Genomic DNA, 22,765 nt, shown 5'->3' on the forward strand with positions numbered 1-22,765 from the left:
GCAGCTTCCTTTTTCAGTAACTGAAGGACAGAGATACCACTACTTCTACAGCAATGGTTTTTGTCATAAAAAGTATATGTTCTCTTTAAATCAATATTCACAAATGATCAAAAATGCACATTGGTAAAAGTGGGGCTTGGAAAGACTATAATTCTGGTTTTTTGTTGTTGTTGTTGTTGTTTTTAATAGTCTCACTCTGTCGCCCAGGCTGGAGGGCAGAGGCACAATCATGGTTCCCTCGAACTCCTGGGCTCAAGCAATCCTCCCAGCTCAGTCTCCCAAGGAGCTGGGACTGCAAGTGTGTGTGACACCATGCTAGGCCAAAAGTTTAAATTTTTTTGTAGAGACGGGATCTCACAATGTTGTGCAAGCAGGTCTCGAACTCCTGGCCTCCAGCAATTCTCATACTTTGAGCTCCCAAAGTGTTTGGATCTTATGAGTGTGAGCCACTGCGCCCAGCCTTGGTCCATTTTGTCATCAAGACACTCATCCTGGGTGCTTGTCCTCAGTGTGTCCCCAGGAGAAACAAAGTGAAGGATAACAGTAAAAGCACCAAAGAAACCCACCTAGGGCAACCCCAAGAGCAAAGGTGGAGAGCACCAGTGAGAAGGCATGACTGTTCCTTCTTCCAGGCTGTTCCAGCAATGCTTAGCCCTGCCTGACTCCACAAATTGCCTGCCCTCAGTAGCCAAGAAACTGCCCTCCACTTGAATAGCAAGTTCCCGAGCTCCCACTCTGCATGGCCATGCCCGCCTTGAATCTTGGATTCCCTATTATCATCCCCACTTGTTACCAGAACAAATTTGGGCCAGAGACATCTAACTCAAACCTCTCATTCATTCTTTCTCCCGCACCTGGTGTCTGGGTCAGGTTTAGAGACTTGAAGCTGTATTTTGCTCTTCTAGTTTCACATGTTGGTATGATGCTTGCCTACTGTTTGCACATCCTTGGACTTATCTTTCACTCACATCATTTTCCCTGTGGGCAATGTGTACCCTAGGGCATATAAACTTCCCTTATGCAGCTTTTCAGCAACACAGATCAGCCATCACCATGTCTTGCATTGAAATGGCTCTTAGAGTTTATAAAGCACTTATACATATATTGGCTTGATTTATCTTCCTAGCTGACTTCTAAGGTCAGTGATAGTACCTGGCTTTTTACAATAAGGAAATTGAGGCACAGGAAGGTTAGGCAATGTCTTAAGTCTACTCACCCAGTCAGTGCTGGGTTGGGGCCAGGATCCAGTTTATCTGGCTCTTCGTCTTCTGCCCTCTGGTCTCTCAGCTCTAAGACCATCCTGCTCCATTTGGAGCTAAAGATCTCCAAGCTCCACTTCTTAGGCCCCTCACCAACTAACTTCCTTTTAGGTTCTGTCAACAGGAAGCATTCAGGGGAGATTAGCTAGGTAGGAAGTGGACAAAATGGCTTCCCCCACCGCCCCCAGTGTCTGGTTCCAATCAGTGTTGCTCTCATAGCAGCAGGGAAAAGGTTGGAGCTGCCCACTGTGTGACTGCTCCCAGCACCTGCCATGCTGTGCCTGTTCAGTGATGTCCAAAGCAGCTGGACCATGTCCCCTTTGCGGTTGTACAGCCAGGCAGGCTAACCTTCTTTTCTCACCCTGAGCCAGTGCTTCCGGACCATTCGAGCATCTGTGGGGCACACTCCCTGCCCCATGAGTGACTGGAATATCCACTGGGTTGTGCTGCCAGTGCAGACATCCAGGGCATGGCCAGACTTCCTTTTTAGAGGTACAGGTACCAGCTAGACTGAAGATCGTCCTCTAAATATGAGGGTCCACCACTATCAACACCCTACTTATAGTCTAGGCACTAGCAGTACGAAGTGTCCCCATGAAGGTCTGATCTCCAGAACATGGCACCCTGTTCTCAGAGGCTGCAATACTAGCTGTGTAGAGATTTTCCTCAGCGGTTTAAGTGGAACCCCTACAGCACCAAGGTCCTGATAGCAATATCCCTTCCCTTTTATTCTCCCAGCCTGGGATGGTAGTTTCTTCCTGGTGTAAGTAATTTCAGGGTTATCTTAGCATCTGCTTTTTGTTCTTTCAGTCTTCCAGTGCCTGTGATGAATCTGTAATTACCTGTGGTTGCTAGCAGCAGAGTGACCTGGAAGGCAAAGCCTTAAGAATGCAACTGGCTGCTTCTGATGGCACTGGAAAATTTACAGAGTGGGGGAAAGTGACAAGCTCAGGTCTTTAAGCCCTCAGCAATGTTTCTTGGTAGAATAGCCCACAATCTCTAGAATTCATATTATAAACCTACTTATGATTACTTAAATAACCCAGCAATTCCACCTTGAGGTATATACGAAAGAAATATGGACAAATATGGCCCTACAAAAACTTGTACAGGCATACTTTGGAGATATTGCAGATTCCAGATCACCACAACAAAAGCAACTATCACAATAAAGTGAGTCATACAAATGTTTTCCTTTCCTGTGCATATGAAAGTTATGTTTAAGTTTCTTACAGATTCTGGATTTTAGACCTTTGTAGGATGCATAGTTTGCAAATATTTTCTCCCATTCTGTAGGTTGTGTGTTTACTCTGTTGATAGTTTCTTTTGCCGTGCAGCTATTTGTCAATTTTTGGTTTTGTTGCAGTTGCTTTTGGCATCTTCATCATGGAGTCTTTGCCAGGAACTTAAACAAATTAACAGGCAAAAAACAAACAACCCTGTTAAAATGCTGAAAAAAGACATGAACAAACCTTTTTCAAAAGAAGACATACATGCGGCCAACAAACACATGAAAAAATGCACAACATCATTAATCATTAGAGAAATGCAAATCAAAACCAACATGAGATACAATCTCACACCAGTCAGAATGGTTAGTATTAAAAAGTCAAAAAATAACAGATGCTGGTGAAGTTGCAGAGAGAAGGGAACACTTACACACTGCCTGCAGGAATATAAATTGCCACACTGCTTTCCACAACTGCTAGTCTAGGCACTAGCAGTACAAAATATCCCCATGAAGGTCTGATCTCCAGAACATGGCACCCTGTTCTCAGAGGCTGCAATACTAGCTGTGTAGAGATTTCCCTCAGTGGTTTAAGTGGAACCCCTACAGCCATTGTGGAAAGCAATGTGGCAATTTCTTGAAGAACGTAGAACAGAATTACTATTTGACCAAGCAATTACATTATTGGGTATACATCCAAAGGAATAGAAATCATTTTACCTTAAAGACATATGCACTCATAAGTTCATCACAGCGCCACTCGTAATAGCAAAGACATGGAATCAACCTAAATGCCTATCAATGGTAGGCTGGATTTTTAAAAAGTGGTACGTATACATCATGGAATACTACGCAGTCACAAAAGGGAATGAGATAATGTCCTTTGCAGCAACATGGATACAGCTGGAGGCCGTTATCCTAAGGGAGCTAACGCAGAAACAGAAAACCACATACTGCATGTTCTTGTTTATAAGTGGGATCTAAACATTGAAAATACGTGGACACAAAGAAGGGAACAGACACCAGAGCCTACTTGAGGGTGAAGGCTGGGAGGAGGGAGAGGATCAAAAACTACCTGTTGAGTACTACACTTATTACCTGGATGATGAAATAATCTGAACACCAAGCCCCGTGACACGCAATTTACCTGTATAACAAACCCACACATGTACCCCCAAACCTAAAACAAAAGTTAAAAGAAAAAAAGGTCTTGGGTAGACGTTTCTTCCAAGAACATCTACAAATGGCCAATGAACACATGAAAAGATACTCAACATCATAAGTCATTAGAAAACTGCAAGTCAAATCTATGAATGAGATACTACATAATGCTTATTAGGACAGATATTACAAAAATAACAGCAATAAAATAAAAGTTATGTTTCTACTTATACTATGGTCTGTTAAGTGTGCAATAGCATTATGTCTAACAAAACAAGCTTAATTAAAAAATACTTTATTGGTGGGAGCTGAACTATGCGGACGTAAAGCCATAAAAATGACACAATGGACTTTGGGGACTCAGGAGGAAAGGGTAGGAAGGCGGTGAGGGATAAAAGACTACAAATTGGGTTCAGTGTATACTGCTCAAGAGATGGGTGCACCAAAATCTCACAAATCACCACTAAAGAACTAACTTATGTAACCAAATACCACTTGTTCCTCAAAAACCTATGGAAAAAAAAAATTAAATAATTTATACAACCGGGGACAGTGGCTCATGCCTGTAATCCCAGCACTTTGGGATGCTGAGGCAGATGGATCACCTGAGGTCAGGAATTCAAGACCAGCCTGGCCAACATGTTGAAATACCGTCTCTATGAAATAGAAAACTTACCTGGGGTGGTGGCGCACACCTGTAATCCCAGCTACTCAGGAGGCTGAGGCACAAGAACCACTTAAAGCCAGGAGGCATAGGTTGCAGTAAGCTGAGATCACGCCACTGCACTCCAGCCTGGGTGACAGAAAAAGACTCTGTCTCAAAAAAAAAGAAAAAAAAGAAAAAAAAAAAAAAAAGAAAATGCTTTGTGGCTAAAAAATGCTAACAATCATTGGAGGCTTCAGTGAGTTATAATCTCTTTCCTGGTGAAGGATCTTGCCTTGATGTTGACGGCCGCTGACTGATCAGGATGGTGGTTGCTGAAGGTTAGGGTGGCTGTGGCAATTTCTTAAAATAAGACAACAGTGAAATTTGCTGCACCGATTGACTCTTCCTTTCATGAAAGATTTCTCTGTAGCATGCAGTGTTGTCTGATAGTGTTTTACCCATACATTCTGAACTCCATTCAGAATTGGAGTCAGTCCTCTGAAACCCTGCCACTGCTTTATCAACTAAGTCTGTGTCATGAGATCCTTTGCTGTCATTTCCACCATGTTCACAGCATCTTCACTAGGAGGAGAAGATGCTCCTCAAGGGCTTTCTTTGCTCATCCATAAGAAGGAACTCCTCATTCATTCCAGCTTGATCATGAGATTGCAGAAATTCAGTCACATCTTCAGGTTCCACTTCTAATTCTAGTTATCTTCCTCTTTCTATCACTTCTGCAGTGACTTTCTCCCTGAAATCTTGAGCTCCTCAAAGTCATCCATGAGGGTTGGAGTCAATTTCTTCCAAATTCCTGTTAATGTAGATATTTTGACCTCCTGACATGAATAATGAGTGTTCTTAATGGCATCTAGAAAGGCAAATTCTTTCCAGAAAGTTTTCAGTTTACTTTGGCCAGATCCATCAGAGGAATCATCAGCTATGGCAGTTAAAGCCTTGTAAAATGTATTTCTTAAATAACAGGACTTGAAAGTCTAAATTACTTTTTGATCCATGGGCTGCAGAATGGATGTCATGTTAGCAGGCATGAAGACAATGTTAATTTCCTTGTACATCTCCATCACAGCTCTTGGGTGACTAGGTACATTATCAACGAGCAGCAATATTTTGAAAGGAATCTCTTTTTCTGAGCAGTAGGTCTCAACAGTGGACTTAAAATACTCAGTAAACCATGCTGTAAATAGATGTGCTGCCCACCAGTCTTTGTTGTCCAATTTCTAGAGCACAGGTAGAGTAGATTTAGCATAATTCTTAAGGGCCCTAGGATTTTCAGAATGGCCAATGAGCACTGGCTCCAACTTAAAGTCATCAGCTGCATTAGCCCCTAACAAGAGAGACAGCCTGGCCTTTGAAGCTTTGAAGCCAGGCATTGACTTCTCTGTAGCCATGAAAGTCCTTGACGGCATCTTTTTCTAATAAAAGGCTGTTTTGTCTACATTGAAAATCTGTAGTTTAGTGTAGTGATCTTTAACAATGATTTTAGCTAGATCTGGGTAACTTGCCACAGCTTCTACATCAGCACTTGCGGCTTCACCTTGCATTTTTATGTTATGGAGACGGTTACTTTTTTAAACTTCATGGAGCAACCTCTTCTAGCTTTGAACTTTTTTCTTTTGCAGCTTCCTGACCTTTCTCAGCCTTCATAGAATTGGAGAGAGTTTGGGCCTTCCTCTGTATGAGGCTTTGGTTTAAGGAAATGCTGTGGCTGGTTTGATCTTCTAATCCAGACCACTTGCACTTACTTCACATCAGCAATAAGTTTGGCTTACTTTCTTATTATGTGCTTGTTCACTAAAGTAACACTCTTAATTTTGTTCAATAACTTTTTCTTTGCATTCACAGCTTGGATGACTGCTTGGCACAGAGGCTTTCAGTATGATTAGCCTACCTCACTAAATTGAATCATTTCTAGCTTTTGATTTCAAGTGAGAGACATGTGACTCTTCCCTTCACTTGAACATTTAGAGGCCATCGTAGGGTTCTTAATTGACCTAATTTCAATATTGTTGTGTCTCAATGAATATGGGTGCCCAGGGAGAGGGACAGAGTCAAGGCTATAGCCAGTTACACACAGTCAGAACACACACAACATTTATCCATTCAGTTTGTCATCTTGTCTTATATGGGTGAGGTTTGTGTAGCCCCATGACAATTACAACAGTAACAGTATTGTATTGATTGCTGATCACAGATCACCAAAAAAGATATAATAATCATGAAAAGGTTTGAAATATTGCAAGAATTACCAAAATATGACAGAGAAAGGATGCAAGCCCCTGTTATTGTGAAAATGGCACCAACAGACTTGCTTGTTGCAGGGTTGCCACAAATCTTCAGTGTGTAAAACACAATGTTTGCAAAGTACAAGAAAGCAAAGTGCAATAGAATGAGACAACCTGTACATGAATATTCATAGCAGTATTATTCATGATACTCAAAAGGTGGAAACAACCCAAATGTCAATCAACAAACGAAAGAATAAGCAAAATGTAGTATACACCTACAAGGGAGTATCATTCAGCTATAAAAAGAAACAGGCCAGGCACGGTGGCTCATATTTGTCATCTCAGCACTTTGTGAGGCCAAGGCAGGTGGATCACTTGAGGTCAGGGGTGCGAGACCAGCCTGGCTAACATGGTGAAACCCATCTCCACTAAAAATACAAAAGTTAGCCGAGTGTGATGGCACGCGCTCGTAATCCCAGTTACTCAGGAGGCTAAGGCAGGAGAATTGCTTGAACCTGGGAAGTGGAGGTGGCAGTGAGCCGAGATCATGCCACTGCACTCCAGCCTGAGCGACAGAGCAAGACTCCATCTCAAAATACAATACAATACAATACAATACAATACAATACAATACAATACAATACAATAAAACAAAATAGCCACAATAGGCAATTTCACAGAGACAAAAATTAGTGGTTTTTAGGGCTGGTGTAAAGGGGAGGTTGGGGGGTGGCATAGCTTTGGAGACGATGGAAGTGTTTTCTAAATGACTTGGGGTAATGGTTGTACCACCCTGTGAATATACTAAAAAGCCCTGGGTGTTGCACTTTAAGTGAGTGAATTATGTGGTATAAGAATCATATTTTAATAAAGCTGTTACTCACCCCCCCAAAAAACTCTGAATATTATAACAGGAAGTCCAGAATGAGGTCAATTTTACAGTTGATTCATTCAGTGGATTAACTGAATGTTAAGTAAAGACTTCAATTTCTCCATCATTTCAGTCTTTATCTTTGATTAGCTGCCCTCATGGTTTTAAGACAACTGCAGTAGTTTCAAACATCGTGGATACAGAAAAATGAGAGAGTTCTTTCCTAATTCCCTTTATTTTGGGAGGAAAAGCCTTCTCCTGTCAGTAGTCCCCACGCTAATCATCCATCATATCTCATTGATTAGAAATGGTCTCCGGCCGGGCACAGTGGCTCACGCCTGTAATCCCAACACTTTGGGAGGCCAAGACTGCCTGGTCACCTGAGATCAGGAGTTCGAGACCAGCCAGACCAACACGGCGAAATCTCATCTCTACTAAAAATACAAAAAATTAGCCAGGCATGGTGGCAGGTGCCTGTAATCCCAGCTACTTGTGAGGCTGAGGCAGGAGAATTGCTTGAACCCAGGAGGCGGAGGCTGCAGTGAGCCAAGATCGGGCTGTTGCACTCCAGCCTGGGCAACAGAGTGAGACTCTATCTCAAAAAACAAAACAATCTCCTATCAAATACTGAACCAGTCTCAGGCAAGGGTACTGGGGTCACCAGGACTGACTTAGAACAATCAGATTTAACTCTGAGTCCTCAGGAAGAGGGGTGGAACTGAACTGAACCAAGGCTCTGTCACTGCAGAGAAAGGGGACAATGGCTGCCAGGTAGGTAACCCCAGTGCCTGCAGAAAATGATAGAAAATTTTCTTGCAGGAAGAATAAAATTAGAGAGTTGACAGAAAATTTACATCTATCTATCTTATCTATCTATCTATCTATCTATCTATCTATCTATCTATCTATCTATACATCCATCTGTTAAAGCAAACTAAATATGGCTTGAGAAGGACTCCATACTTCCACAGTTGAGTCCTTGTGGATGAACTGCAACCTAGCTTAACAGGCAGGCAAGACTGAAAACCTAACTTAGTGGTATGCACCTGTAGCAGTAGCTGAGTCTTGGCCAATCCCAGTGGCTCCACTTCAACCACTCATAGACAGCTAAGTGTTCAAACTGTGTTCAAATTAGGCAAATGCCAATCTGTAACCAATTCAGTTCTTTCTTTACCTCACTGCTGATTTTTGTACGTCATTTCCCTCCTTTTTTTTTTTTTTTGTCTATAAATTTGTTCTGGCCACGAGACATCCCTGGAGTCTCTGTGACTCTGCTCTGATTCTGGGACTGCCTGATTCAGAAATCATTCATTGCTCAATTAAAGTCCTTTATATGTTACATCCATCCATCTACCTGTCTACTTACCTACTATTTATCATCAACTATTATCTACTGTCATTTACCTATGTATCATCTATTATTTATCACCTATCAATTTAACTATTGCCTATCTGTTACCTATCATCTCTCTGTCTGTCTGTCTATCTATTCATCTCTGTCATTCATCTGTATGCTTACCTATCTACCTATGTGCACATGTGTGCACACGCACACAGATTTTAAATGTCTGTGCTTCTGAATTCTTGTAACTAAGGAGTATTAATTTTACTTTTTAAAAAAAAATCTGCGAAGACATGCTTTTTCTTCCAAGTGTCTCGAGTCTGGGAAGATTAGAAAGAACCAATTTGGCTGACATACTCCTCACCTCTGGGAGACAGTGTGGGCCTGTGCCGTGTTGCCCACCTCTCCATCCTGGCAAAAGTGCTGGTTACCCAGAAGCAGGCCAGGAGGAGGAAGCCTTTGGCTGAGGTCTCCTCAGAGTGGGGGGCACACCCTTGATCTTGGCATCGCTTGCCTCTCTAAAGTTTCTGATCCCTGTCTTGCCTTTGCAGACATTGGCAAATGGGCCGCAAGAGCTGCCTTGGTCACATGTGGTTGTGTTTAACTCTATAGAACTTTGAACCAACCTCAAGCTGTGCCAGTGGGGAGATCAAAGTTGATAAAGTGTACGTATTTTATAAACGGTGAACTTTAGTGAAGAAACAAAACTCATTTAAGCCAAAGCCAAAGGGAGTCTTATGTTTTGACTGATGCATAAAACACAGAAAGAAGATTTCTTTCCCCGTGTGTTATTTGGTTTTTTTTTTTTTAAGACTGTTTATTAAAGTCCATACTTTAAAATAAACATAGAGAACTCTCGTGTTCTCTCTGTAAACATGTTGAGTGCTTTGAAGCCAAGGATAATGAGTATGATAACAGATACTGTTTATCCTCTCCTGGGCTCCATGTTTAGTTAGCTGGGTCTTGAAGACTCTTTCCTCCAGGGAACTTTTCTGAGCTTTTCAGAATTGACTCTGTTAGAAAAGAGGGAGAGAGAGAAGACGTGGAGAGTTAGCATCCCTACTCAAACTTCTCTGCCGACAAAGTCCTTCCCCTGGAGGACACAGCCTGGGCTAAAGGCTCGTCTTCCTGGACATCCACAGTCAAGCCAAAGCACACCGGGAGTGAAGTCCTGCCACCTGCCGGGGTGTGCTGGGTCCCTTACTGGTCTCTCCGCCCCGTGGTGTGCTAGTAAACGTGGAACCGTCGGTTCTGTGGTGGCGGGGAGAGGAGCCCTCCTGTGTGACACTTGCCTGTTTCTGCAGTGCAGCTCGTCTCATCGTGGCCTGTGTCAAGCTACCCACGTAATCTGTCACGTAACCCAGAGCTGAGGCTCAGACTGATGGGCACAGCGGCTGGCTCCCCCGCAGGGGAGAGCCGGCCTCCAGCACCCAGACCTCTACCTCTGCCCTGGAATATTTCCTTCCTGGGCTTGGGAGTGAATGCACAACTTTGTCTCAGTAAATATTTATAAATGGCAGCTTCCTCTGCTGTGGGGAAACCGTCTTTTCTTTTTTTAAATGTCCTATCTCCTTGTGCTGGACAGACCCCGGCTTCCATTTTCTTGACTCTCCCAGCATGCAGGGATGTGCCGCGCTATTTCGGTCCCTTCCCTTGGACATTTCCTTGAATTGTTTGGATGGCATTGTGTAATTCACAGAGCCCAGCTTCCTCTCCCCTCTTAGCAGCCGGGAAAACCAGGCCCCTTCACGTGTTTCTTTGTTAAGCAATGGATCCTGAAGTCATTCATGCCTCGCTGGGCAGGGGTGAGTGAGCAAGGGGCTCTAGTGCCCAGGTCTCCCAGGTATCAGAGATGTCCCTTGATGGGACAGAAGGGGGTCCCAGGAAGAGGCTGGGCTGCTGGGGGTGAGGAGGTGCTCTGCTCCACGGGGATTTCAAGGGTTTCGAGGTCATGGTGAGTGAGCAGAGAGCCTATGTCCCATCATACAGCTGGAGGCACCTATCCAAAGTGGTGAGAGTTGTGTCCAAATACAGAAACACAGATTTTGTGTTTCTATGGTTTGAAAGTTGGAAGAATAAGGAATGCCTTGCAAAGAGGCTGGCAGTTCAGCAGGTGATGCCTGTAGCTAGCAGGGCATTTGTGGGGCCAGGGAGTGTACTTAGACCCAGGTGAGGCCAGGAAGGGCCAGGAGCGGACTCTGGGATGACAGTCCTGACCTCGTGGAGTCTGACTCTCCTTCTACCCTGTGGGCTTCCCAGGATTGACTCAAAGGGGCCCACGGGACTCTTCTGAGAAAACGGCCTTAGAAATCAGAGGGAGCTTAGTTTTACTATGGCTATTTGGATCAAGGGACCCATAGCAGCTCTTCTGGCTGAGGCAAGAATTGAGGTGAGAGTTGGTTGGGGGAGAAAACCTAGGGCTTCCTCCTGACCCGCCACCCTGCTGTCCCTTAAGCACCTGGCATCTGCTTGGGATTCCAGGGTAGGAGAGATCCTTTGGAAGGGCTCATATCCTAGTAGTTTGAAGTAGGGGAAGAAAAGAGAGCCCCACAAACATTTAGAAGGATGATTAACTCAGTCCTGCCCTCTCCTTGCCACCTTCCAGCCAATAACATTTGTTATTACTGATGCTGATAATAACAACAAATAGAGGTATCATTGCAGATTTAGTGCAAGTCAACCCTTGTGCAAACCATCCTGCACCTCTTATGGCACTTGGCTACTACATTAAGTTGGTGAGTTACATGTTTTATTAATGTTCTCATTTCATAACCGGGAAGACTGAGGCTTAGAGGGAGATTATAGATTTGCCCAAGGTCACATAGCTAAGAGTTAATGGAGGCCAGAGTCAGAGCCCAGGTTTATCTGCTTCCAAAGGCCATCCGTCTACCCACTATCCAATCTGCTTCTCTGAACCCCAGGCGGGGATGCGGTGAGCTGGGATTCCTGTGTCCTGGTCATGTCCTAATAGAATGTACTAGTATCCCAACCTGAAGTGGACCATATCCCAACTTCAGGACCAGGCTCTGCCAAGCCAGGAATATGAGAGGAGGAACAGGACCTCTCTCACCACGCCCCAGAGACTCCTCAGGCCTGAAGGTTTCCCATGAGAAGTAGTGTGGCATGCTCGGAGGGCATCTGTCCCCACCTCTTCCTAGCTGCACCTGCACGCTGGGTTCATGGTTTTCCACCCTGCTAACTCACACCTGCGTTGCTCTACCCCCTCTAATCCTCTTGGGCAGATGACCCAGCCAGACAGTCGGCCTGGCTTTCCATTTCACTTTAGCCTTTGGACTCTGAGCTCAGTTAACAAGGTACAGTCCACAATGAAGCCCTGAGGTGCCCCAGCCCAGCTCATTGTCCCTGGTCACTGTTCGGGAGGGAGGGAGACCGGACAGAGCCCCCCTCTCACCCTGAATTTCCTGTTTGGTCCTTGAGTGGAGACACAGACCTCAGCCTCACACTCACCTTGCCTTTCCTGGTTCCTGAGTTCTCATCAGTCTGGCTGGACTCTGATTCTTCCTCCTCATGGTGGCAGCACAAATTTGGCCATGGCTAATCAACTCCATTAATTGCCCAGAGTTCATTAAAAATCATGGTTAGCCCTTGCCAATGGGCAAGGCAAGACAGGGAGTGAGTCGTGGGTCTATATAAGGTCCAGCTAACCCTGTGCGAACTTGGGGAAACTGCTTACCTCTCTCTGCCTAAGTTTCCTTATCTGCACAATGGGGATAACAATAAAACTCACCTCAGCCAGTTGTTTATAGGATTAAATGAGTTAATATATGCAAAGTGCTTAGCACGATGCCTGGCTCAGAAGAACATCTGTCTAGGTGTTAGCTATTCTATGATTATACATAAATTACTTCATTTCTTCTGTGGGTCATAATTTGTGGTCACTAAGCAATAGATGGCCAGATCACTGAGCCAAAATAAACTAACTCTTTCCTATTAGTTCCAAGTACATTAGTCACCAACCAGATTCATAGTATGGCACTTGGCTCAATTAATCCCAGAGCTCTCTCAGGTCCTATTGAACCAGAATTGCCAAACAGTGTTTGAACTAGTTAAGTGAACCCCAAAAGGCGAAAGAAACTTTTAGCAAAGATGTAGTCTGGTTTTAAATTCCTAAAATCAGCCAGGCGTAATGGTGCACACCTGTAGCCCCAGCTACTTGGGAGGCGGAGGTAGGAGGATAGCTTGAGCCTGGGAGTTGGAGGTTGCAGTGAGCTATGATTGTACCACTGCACTCCAGCCTGTGGGACAGAACAAGACCTTGTCTCTACAAAAAAAAAAAAAACAAAAAAAAATTAATACATAAAAATAGATCTCTAAAATTCCAGTGTAGCCGGGACAAATCACACCATCCTCCCACCCACCCAAAATTATCATATCCAGATGGTCTGATGAGAGTCCAACATTTTCAGTAAACTATATGGCAATGTATATTAAAAACTAGAAAGAATAGTCCCTACTTGGAACAATCTAGTATGAGACAAAAAATAACTGTAAATTCCAAAGCAAGCACTCAGGAACAGACTAAAGAACGAGCAGTGATTGAAGAGCAACCATCTAAGTTGGTATAACAAAGCAAGGGGAGCTTTGATGGCTGCTTGGGGACTTGGGATTTTTTTTGTCTGTTTTGGGGTTGTTGGGTTTTGGGTTTTTTGTTTGTTTGTTTTTAGGGTTTTGTTGTTGTTGTTGTTGAGACAGGATCTAACTAGGAGTACAGTGGTGCTATCTCGGCTCACTGTAACCTCTGCCTCCCTGGTTCAAGCAATTCTCCTGCCTCAGCCTCCCAAGTAGCTGGGACTACAGGCGCACTCCACCAAGCCTGGCTAATTTTTGTATTGTTAGCAGAGACGGGGTTTCATCATGTTGGCCTAGCTAGTCTTGAATTCCTGGGTTCAAGTGATCTATCTGCCCACCTCAGTCTACCAAAGTGCTGGGATGACAGGTGTGAGCCACCGCACCCGGCCATGGTGACTTGTTTGAGTCCACCATTTGGTTTGCAATGTCTCCTGTCTTTGCTGAATTGGCTCCAGGCCTGTATGTGACAAAGGGAGTTGTCAGAACTGTGGCTCTCTGGCCGTGGGATTTGTGATTTGCAAGGTGGTTCCCAACTCAGGAGAGACCTGAGTGGAACCGGAGGCCCGCTTCCTGCCTTCCCAGCACGTGCCACCCCCATGCTCTGGTTTATTTAAGACTACCACTCTGAGGCTATCCAGAGAGCCGAGTAAATAAATAGCCCGCCCACCAAGAAGATAAGCAGTCCCTGTCCTCTGCAATGCCAGGGAAGAGGGGCAGAATTCCCAGCCATCTGCGCCTTCCCTCAACCTGGGAAGAACTAAGGAGTTCTTTACTGTAGCATTGTAATTACTGAACTAATGTGTGTGCCTGCATCAGGACAGAGTTTAATAGCTGGCCTTGAAGTTTCTGAGGGCCCTCTGTTTTGTAAGCCACATTGTTGTGCCAGAGATAATAGTTACTGTTGCTACAGTGTTGCATCTGGAAGACTCATTCCCAGGAAGATGAGTGCGGCTCCTTCCTGCACTCTGGGTTCTGATGCAGTGAGGTGCCTGCAGGTGTGTGCAGCATAGTGCTTAGGGAACTGAGGGAAGGAATTCCCTCATCCTTCCCCCCTCAGACTCTTTCTTGCTGGCTTTGTCCTTCCTTTCTTCCTCCTTCCTTCCCTGCTTCCTTCCTTTCTCTCTCTTTCTTTCATTTTTGAGATGGGGGAATCTTGCTGTGTTGCCCAGGCTAGTCTTGAACTCCTGGCCTCAAGCAATACTCCTGCCTCAGCCTCCCAAGTAGTTGGGATGACTGAATTGAGCCACCATGCCTGGCTTCACTCACTCTCTTTTACCAACAGGTACAAATGACCATGTGTTCACGTTATTGTGAGGATCCACAGTTATGTATTAGGTTGGTGCAATTACTTTTGCACCATTTTAACAGAAACATGTTGAGAATAGTTAAGCCCTAGACACATGGAGATGCCAGCTGATGGAAAGTGCAGGATTTGGAAATGAGGGGGTCCCAAGCCAGATCCATTGAGGAGGAATCCAGATTTGGAAAACCAGCTACCTATCAACAGACACTGTTCCCTGAAAAAGCACTGACATAGACTTGGCGGTCTCTGGGAGGAGGGAGGACACACTCTTTCCTGCTCATCCCCTCTCTTTCATCGCACAGAGGCTGGGACTCAGCTGTGGATACCTGAGCACAGCTGGGAAGCCCAGCACGTATATCTTTGTGGCCCCCTTTCTCCTTCATGGCCCCATCCCAGTACTCGGCATTCTCATTTTCAGCCTTTTAGGCTCCCATGAAGAGGAGAGTCTGATGAATGAATTTCCCCAATGATGCCAATTACTGATAAAGCGTAAAGTATTATTCAATTCAAGATAATGGTGTCTGAAGAGGGAAGAAGAGAATGGCCTTTACGTGTAGAATTTCAGGCGTGGGTGATGGGAGGGAAAGTGGGCTTTTGATACACACACACACACACACACACACACATGCACCATGCCCCAGTCCTGCAATCACACATAGGATGCACACACATACCACTCTCTAGAAAGGGCAGCGCTGGCTGGCTCTTCTCTCAGGAGGAGAAAACACCAAGGGCATTGTGGAAATCCCTCTTTCTCCCCATCCTCACTAAGTGGCTAGCACATTAAATGCTGCTGTTGATGCTTCCTTTTCTCACTCACTAAACTGCAGACTTGTTGAGGCTCCTGTCTTCACACTGCAACTCCTCAGCACATGGGGTACGCAGGGTGAGGGAGAGTTAAGGATGGCAAATTCCTCCAGGAAGGCTGGGGTGAGTCTGGATCTGAGTCCTAGCCCTCCCTGGCACTGGCAGACCCGGGCTGGCCAGGTCCTGCTGGTGCAGATGGCATTCCCAGCCTTTGTGCTCGTATCTCCTCTGACGGGGGCTGGGTGTTCCTTGGGTGATGGAGCCCACCTCCCCAGCACCATAACCCTGAAAGCCACATTCTGAGTCAGAGAGAAACCAGGCTGGCAGCAGATTCCACAGCCGCGGCTGCAGGACTGTTCTGTTTGCTCTATTAAGGGACTCTCCTCTTAACTGCTGGGTGAGTCAGAACATTCCATTTCTTCTTCCCTCTCCTGTCTGTCCAGCCCGGCCAGAATTCCTGTCTGAATTCTTCTTCATTAATAATGATGTGCTCTCCACCCGGAAGTTCCTAAGAGCTCATTTCAGTGGATAATGATTGTTTTTGCAGGAGGGACCCCGATGGTTTTTCCATTTCTGTTTCCATAATATGTACTGAAACCCACACTTCATTGAAAGCAGATGGTGAAAGCGGCCCTCAACATGCGAGAGGAGACGCCAGGCTGGGACGCCTCTGATTTGTCTGCCTTCTGGGCAGCCCTGGCACCGACGGGGGCCAGGGCACTGGAGCCCCAGGACTCTGGACATGAGAGCAGGAAGCTGGATGATGGAAAACAGAAACGGCGGGCCTGGGGTGGGAAGATCAAAAGAGAAGGGAAGAAAAAAGCCAATGGAAGAGATGAAATCGGGACTGTCCAAGTCTCTCATTCTCGTGTCCTGAGTCTTATAGTGTCAAATTCTTGGGAAAGTAGTGTGCATCGGGCAGCCGCCCCCTCCAGAGGAAATTGGTACTAAAGCCTCAGCTCCAGAGACCTGGGCCTGACCCTCAGCCTCGTCTGCCTCTGTGTAATGTAATGAAAAGCATATTCTCCAACACATCTTTCCCAAGCACATCAACCCGATTGCTCTGTCTCCAAAAAAGGCAAAGAGGAGGCTTGCTGATTTCCCAACAAAAAACCGTCACCACCGAAGCCTGCTGTGGGAAGCAGGCTTCCCACAATTCTGCATTGTGTAGAGGTCCCAGGCAGTGGCCCTGTGAGTCCCTTAACCCTAAGCTTCCAGAATGCAGATCTGGACTCCACTTGCTCAGCGTATTCCTTGGTGACTGTTGCTGATCTGAAGCCACTGTCCCTGTAGCTCTGCTGGGCGCGCTGGATGGATGAGGCAGCCACCCAGCTCTCCTGGGCAGTGGAGAAATGTGCACAGCCTCAGTCCTGAGCCCAGACTTCAGCACAGCCGTCTACTGGTACCAGAACCCTCTGCACCTTGACCCCAAGCCCATTACTCTACATGTACCTGGATTCAGGGGCTCATCTTGGGCTCGAGTGAAGGGGTGGAGGTTTGGCCCTTACCTGGGGTAGGAAGGCCTTATAAGGCAGGTCTTCTTGGAAGCCTTTTTTTTTTTTTTTTTTTTTTAAGTGGATATTGGAAGCATCTCTTGGGAGAAAACTTATATCAAGAAACAAGGAAGTCTGGCATGAAAACTTTTTTTTTCTTTAAGAGATGGCATCTCACTCTCACCCAGGATAGAATGCAGTAGCCTGATCACAGCTCCCTACAGCCTCCAACTCTTGAGCTCAAGGGATCCTCATGCCTCAGCCTCCTGAGTAGCTGGACTATAAGTGCATATCACCACACCAGCTAATTTTTTATTTTTGTAAAGACAGAGTGTTGCTATGTTGCCCAGGCTGGTTTCAAACTCCTGTCCTCAAGGGATCCTCCCTCCTTGGCCTCCCAAAGTGCTGGTCTTATAGATGTGAGCCAGATACCCAGTGGCCCTGGCATGACAACTTTAACTCAGTGACAAAGGTGAGGGGAGAACCGTGGTGATGTGAACCGTGAGGGTATGAGTTCAGCTGGCTATTTGCCTCTGAACCTCGCTCCCCATTGACTCATGGCACAGTCCTCCTGGGAGCAGGGGCTATGAGTACAAGGACCAGGCTGATTCAGGGAAGCTGTGCTCCGGCCCCAACTGGCAGAAGCTGACAGAGGAGGGGAAGTGGTTTCCCCACCAAGCCAGCAGAACAGTGAAGATCTGACAACTCGGGAAATCCAATGCCTGGTCAGTGCCTGGCAGGCAGGAAACCCAGGTAGGAAGTGCAGCTTGCCAGTGGGAAGTTGGGGAAGAGGAGGAAGGGCTGGAAGCAGGAAAGGAGGAGCCATCAGCAATTCAGCAAAAGTCTGGGTAAGTGGATGAGGGGAGCACCAATGTTCTTGTGCAGCTCCTAGGCAGACAGGTGGGCCGCCAGTGGGGAGCTTGTGAAAAACAGAAGTTTTGCAAGATTGCTGAAAAACACTAGAACACGCGGCTAAATGAGCCTAGATCCCCATGGTAAGAAGTGTTTCCCTGTGAGATAGGGAGCATGCACACGGCTGCAGTAGGGGCAGATTTGCACACACACGCCATGCCTTGCAGTCAACCCCTATTGTTTTCACTTCTCAGACAACCTTGGACAGTATATTCTCACATAAGAAAACACCCTGTCCTATTAGGATCAAGTTATTCATCAACTTTAATCTCCCCCAATTCAGGAAGTCCAATCTGAGAGCAGAAATACTCTGCTTTATGAGAACCTTGGAATGACTGAAAATCCAGACACCAAAGAACACTGAGTGGCTGGGCGTGGTGGTTCACACCTATAATCCTGGCACCTTGGGAGGCTGAGGCGGGTGGATCACCTGAGATCAGGAGTTCGAGAGCAGCCTGACCAACATGGAGAAACCCCGTCTCAACTAAAAATACAAAATTAGCAGAGCGTGGTGGCACATGCCTGTAATCCCAGCTACTTGGGAGGCTAACACAGGAGAATCGCTTGAACCTGGGAGGTGGAGCCAAGATCACACCATTGCACTCCAGCCTGGCAAAACTCCATCTCAAAAAAAAAAACAACACTGAGCTTCAGAGAGAACTTGAATTGAAGCTGCTTGCTCAGGGATTCTGAGGGGAAAGTGTTATTTTGTCAAGGAAGTGGGAAATGGAAGGCTGGACGGGATGGTGGCTGAAGGACTCAAAACCCATCCATCCTCTCAAGGGCTCAAAGACTTGGAGACCTCTTATTTACCCTGGGGTTTTGATGATACTTTTTTCTGAAATCCTCCTTGACTTGTTGCCTGTCTTTCTGATTTTATTTTATTTTATTTTAGTCTGCGTCTTGCTGTGTCACCCAGGCTGGAGGGCAGTGGTGATCATAGCTCACTGCAGCCTCAAACTCTTGGACTCAAGCAATCATCCTGTCTCAGCTTCCCATGTAGCTGGGACTACAGGAGCATAAGTCTGAGCCCAGGTAATTGTATTTTCTCTTGGTAGTGACAGGGTCTCATTCTGCTGCTCAGGCTGGTCTCAAACTTCTGGCCTCAAGCAATCCTCCTGCTTTGGCCTCCCAAAGTGCTGGAATTACAGGCATGAGCTACTGCACTCACCCTATTTAGCGATAGTAACATAATGAAATTCATGTGCTCATCACCTAGCTTCAGAAATAAACCATGACACGTACAAGTGAAGCCTGTATATACCTTACCCATGGTTTATGTCCCACTGTCTTCCCAAAGGCAGCCACTATCCTGAATTTCATCTTTGTCATTCTCAGCCACATCAGACTTTCCTATATGCATGTGTATATATGAAACTAGATCTATACAATTTGTTCATGTGTTTGAACATTGCATACATGATATATATAGTGCATATCCTTTGCTCTTTACCACTTTCCACATTTTGTCTGTGATTTTTACCCATGTTCATTCATTTCCACTGCTGTATGATAGTCTATGGTGTGGCTCAACCAGAATTTCTTTAAACACATTCTCTTCTTTGGGAACTTTTAGGTTGCTGCCCTTTTCCTTTCTTCCTTTTTTTTTTAGTTATCATATACAAGGCTGGTTGGAACATTCCTGTCGATGTTTCTTGATGCACATAAGAAAGAAGTTTTCTTCTGTTGTTGTTGGTTTTCGGGGGGAGGTAGTTTGAGACAAGGTCTCACTCTGTCACCCAGGCTGGAATGCAGTGGCACAATCTCGGCTCACTACAACCTCCTCTTCCTGGGTTCAAGAAATTTTCACGCCTCAGCCTCCCGAGGAACTGAGATTACAGGTGCATGCCACCACACCTGGCTAATTTTTGTATTTTTAGTAGAGACAGGCTCTTGCTCTACTGGCCAGGCTGGTCTTGAACTCCTGGCCTCACATGATCTGCCCGCCTCGGCCTCCCAAAGTGCTGGGATTACAGGCGTGAGCCACTGTGCCCCGCAGAAAGAAGATTTTCTAGAGCATATACTTAGGAGTGTAGTTGCTGGCTCAACTTGGTGAGATATTTCCAAATTGCTTTCCAAGGAGGTTTACCAATTTGCTCTCCTGTCAGCAAGATGTGATTCTGCATCCTCCATAACATTTGCTTTGGTCCTGTCAGGCTTCTTTCTTTTTATTAAAAAAAAAAAAAAAAAAAGTTTTTTTTGTTTGTTTTGTTTTTTTTCTAAGTAAAGCTTTCAAGTGTGGCAAAATTCAAAACTATAAAAGGACAGAACGTGAGGTTCTATGACCCTGGTCTCCAGGCAGCTCATTTGCAGTTTGGAATACCATTTTCTTTTTTCTTTTTTTTTTTTTTTTTGGAGACGGAGTCTCGCCCTGTCGCCCGGGCTGGAGTGCAGTGGCCGGATCTCAGCTCACTGCAAGCTCCGCCTCCCGGGTTCACGCCATTCTCCTGCCTCAGCCTCCGGAGTAGCTGGGACTACTGGCGCCCGCCACCTCGCCCGGCTAGTTTTTTGTATTTTTTTTTTTAGTAGAGACGGGGTTTCACCGTGTTAGCCAGGATGGTCTCGATCTCCTGACCTCGTGATCCGCCCGTTTCGGCCTCCCAAAGTGCTGGGATTACAGGCTTGAGCCACCGCGCCCGGCCTAGAATACCATTTTCTAATGGATCCTTCCATGGGCATTTTATGTGGACAAAGGTAAATGTGTGTGCGTGTGTGTGTGTGTGTGTGCATGTTTGTGTGGATGTGTGCATATGTATGTACCCTTTTTTGTTTGTTTTTTGAACACAGAGCTTCCTCAGTCTTTTGATTTGATTTGTTTTCTTAAATCATTCACTGGTACTTGACTCTTTTTTAAATCAGAAGAGGAAATTGTTTGTGAAATGTATCATGCATAATAGAATAGAAAACATTTATGTACAAACCTGAGAAGAATAAAATTAATCCCTGCATACTCTTCTCTCAGGCTCAGGAGGAGGATCATGTCAGTAGCTTAGAAGCGCCCTTTGATACTCTTCTCTAAGACAGCCCCTAGCCTCCACCTTCAGGAAATCCCTCTCCGGACTTCTGTGCTAGTGATTCCTTTGCTTTTCTTTATAGATTTCCAACTCATGTTTGTATCCTCAAAAAATGCATCGCTCAGTTTTGACTGAGTAGCAAACAAGTAAATTGCCGCTCAGTTTCTGGGAGAAGAAATGCAACTGAATCTCTGGGTTTAAACTCTGGATATGAAAGAGCATCCCTTCTGGGAAGTCAGGGGCAAGACCATTGTTGAAACCTGGCAACGTGGGAGCACATCACTGAGGCATCCATTTGTGGAGCAGGGTCTGGATTCAGCAGTGATGTGGTCAGGCAAGTAGGCTACCCAGAACTTCCTGGGTCCAAACTTACCATAATCTACCTCCAGCTACCAAGAGTAGGTCAAAGAACATTTCTGTGAGGGTGAAATGAGGATTCTCAGCTGATCCAAGTGGTAGGTCATGGAGGAGAAAGAAGAAACCTCGGTACCGGGACAAGATAAGATAACACAAATATACATGCTATATATATATTAAAGTTTTAAATTATATGTAAAACTTTAACGATTTTAATGTATGTTTTATATCTATTTAAAGTTTTTAATTATATATAAAAGTGTTTTTCTTCCTGAATGGTCTCTCTTTTCTCCAAGTTGATTCTTTTCTGTTTGTTTCAGTCTTCTCAGCTGCGTGCTAATCCTCAGCCTGCACAGTTTAAGAGCTGAGGAGGCCGGACGTGGTGGCTCACACCTGTATTCCCAGAACTCTGGAAGGCTGAGGTGGGCGGATCACCTGAGGTCAGGAGTTTGAGACCAGCCTGACCAACATGGTGAAACTCCGTCTCTACTAAAAATACAAAAAAATTAGCCCAGCGTGGTGGTGTGCACCTGGAGTCGCAGCTACTCTACTCAGGAGCCTGAGGCTTGAACCTGGGAGGCAGAGGTTGCAGTGAGATGGTGCCACTGCACTCCAGCTTGGCAAGCAAAGCGAGACTCCATCTCAAAACAAAACAAAACAAACAAAAAACAAAAACAAAACAAACAAACAAAAAACAAGCTGAGGAATACAAAGCTGACTGGAAGTTCTGAGTTCATGATTGGGACTTGGTGACTTTCACACTAGAGTGTGATGTGTGCAGACATTTGTTGGGGGACCCCTTAGTGTCATTGTCTTCAGATACTGGTAAGATTCTCCCAAGGCTGTTGGAATCTCCTGGCTGGAGAGGACGGGTCTGATCTCCAGCATGCTGGCAGTTGAGTGGCAGAAAAGAGCTGACGTCTGCATTAAGCATTGAGTACACGTACCATACCTGTGCCCTCCACTGTGACTGACAACCCCCGGTCCCCTGACCTTCTGTCTTAGCCACTCCAGAGAGGCAAGGAAGAAGTAGAAAATACCAAGGGTGTAGAACCAATGTGAAGGTTTCGAGAAGAATTGCTTCTCTAACAGCTTTTACCCTGTTCTCCTTACTTTGTCATCTTCTTTACTCCAAATTCTAACTTTGTAATATCTGGATCACCCATATTTTATTTCAATTCTACTTTTAGGCTGGAAATAGTTTTTGGTGTTTATGTATTTCTTGTAGTCCCGTGTCAGATGCAAGCAATAGAAACAAACTTGTGCTACCAATGTTTTGTTTTCCTGCTTCTTAACAAAAGCCACAAGTTCATTCGGTCCATTTTTCTTGTTGCAGGCAAAACGTTGTTGCAGGAAACACACTATGTATTTCAGGATTTTAAATAGAGCAGCATCACATTTCCGGTCGTAATACCTACATCCATCAGCTTAAGCTAGATAATGTCGCAGTAATACATGTCCTCCAAAATCCTAGTGCCTTACAACATCAAATATTTATTCCTTGCTCATATATGTTTTGGCAATGGGTTAGATTTCACT

This window comes from Piliocolobus tephrosceles, chromosome 9 (assembly GCF_002776525.5).
Source record: "Piliocolobus tephrosceles isolate RC106 chromosome 9, ASM277652v3, whole genome shotgun sequence".
Classification (NCBI taxonomy): domain Eukaryota; kingdom Metazoa; phylum Chordata; class Mammalia; order Primates; family Cercopithecidae; genus Piliocolobus; species Piliocolobus tephrosceles.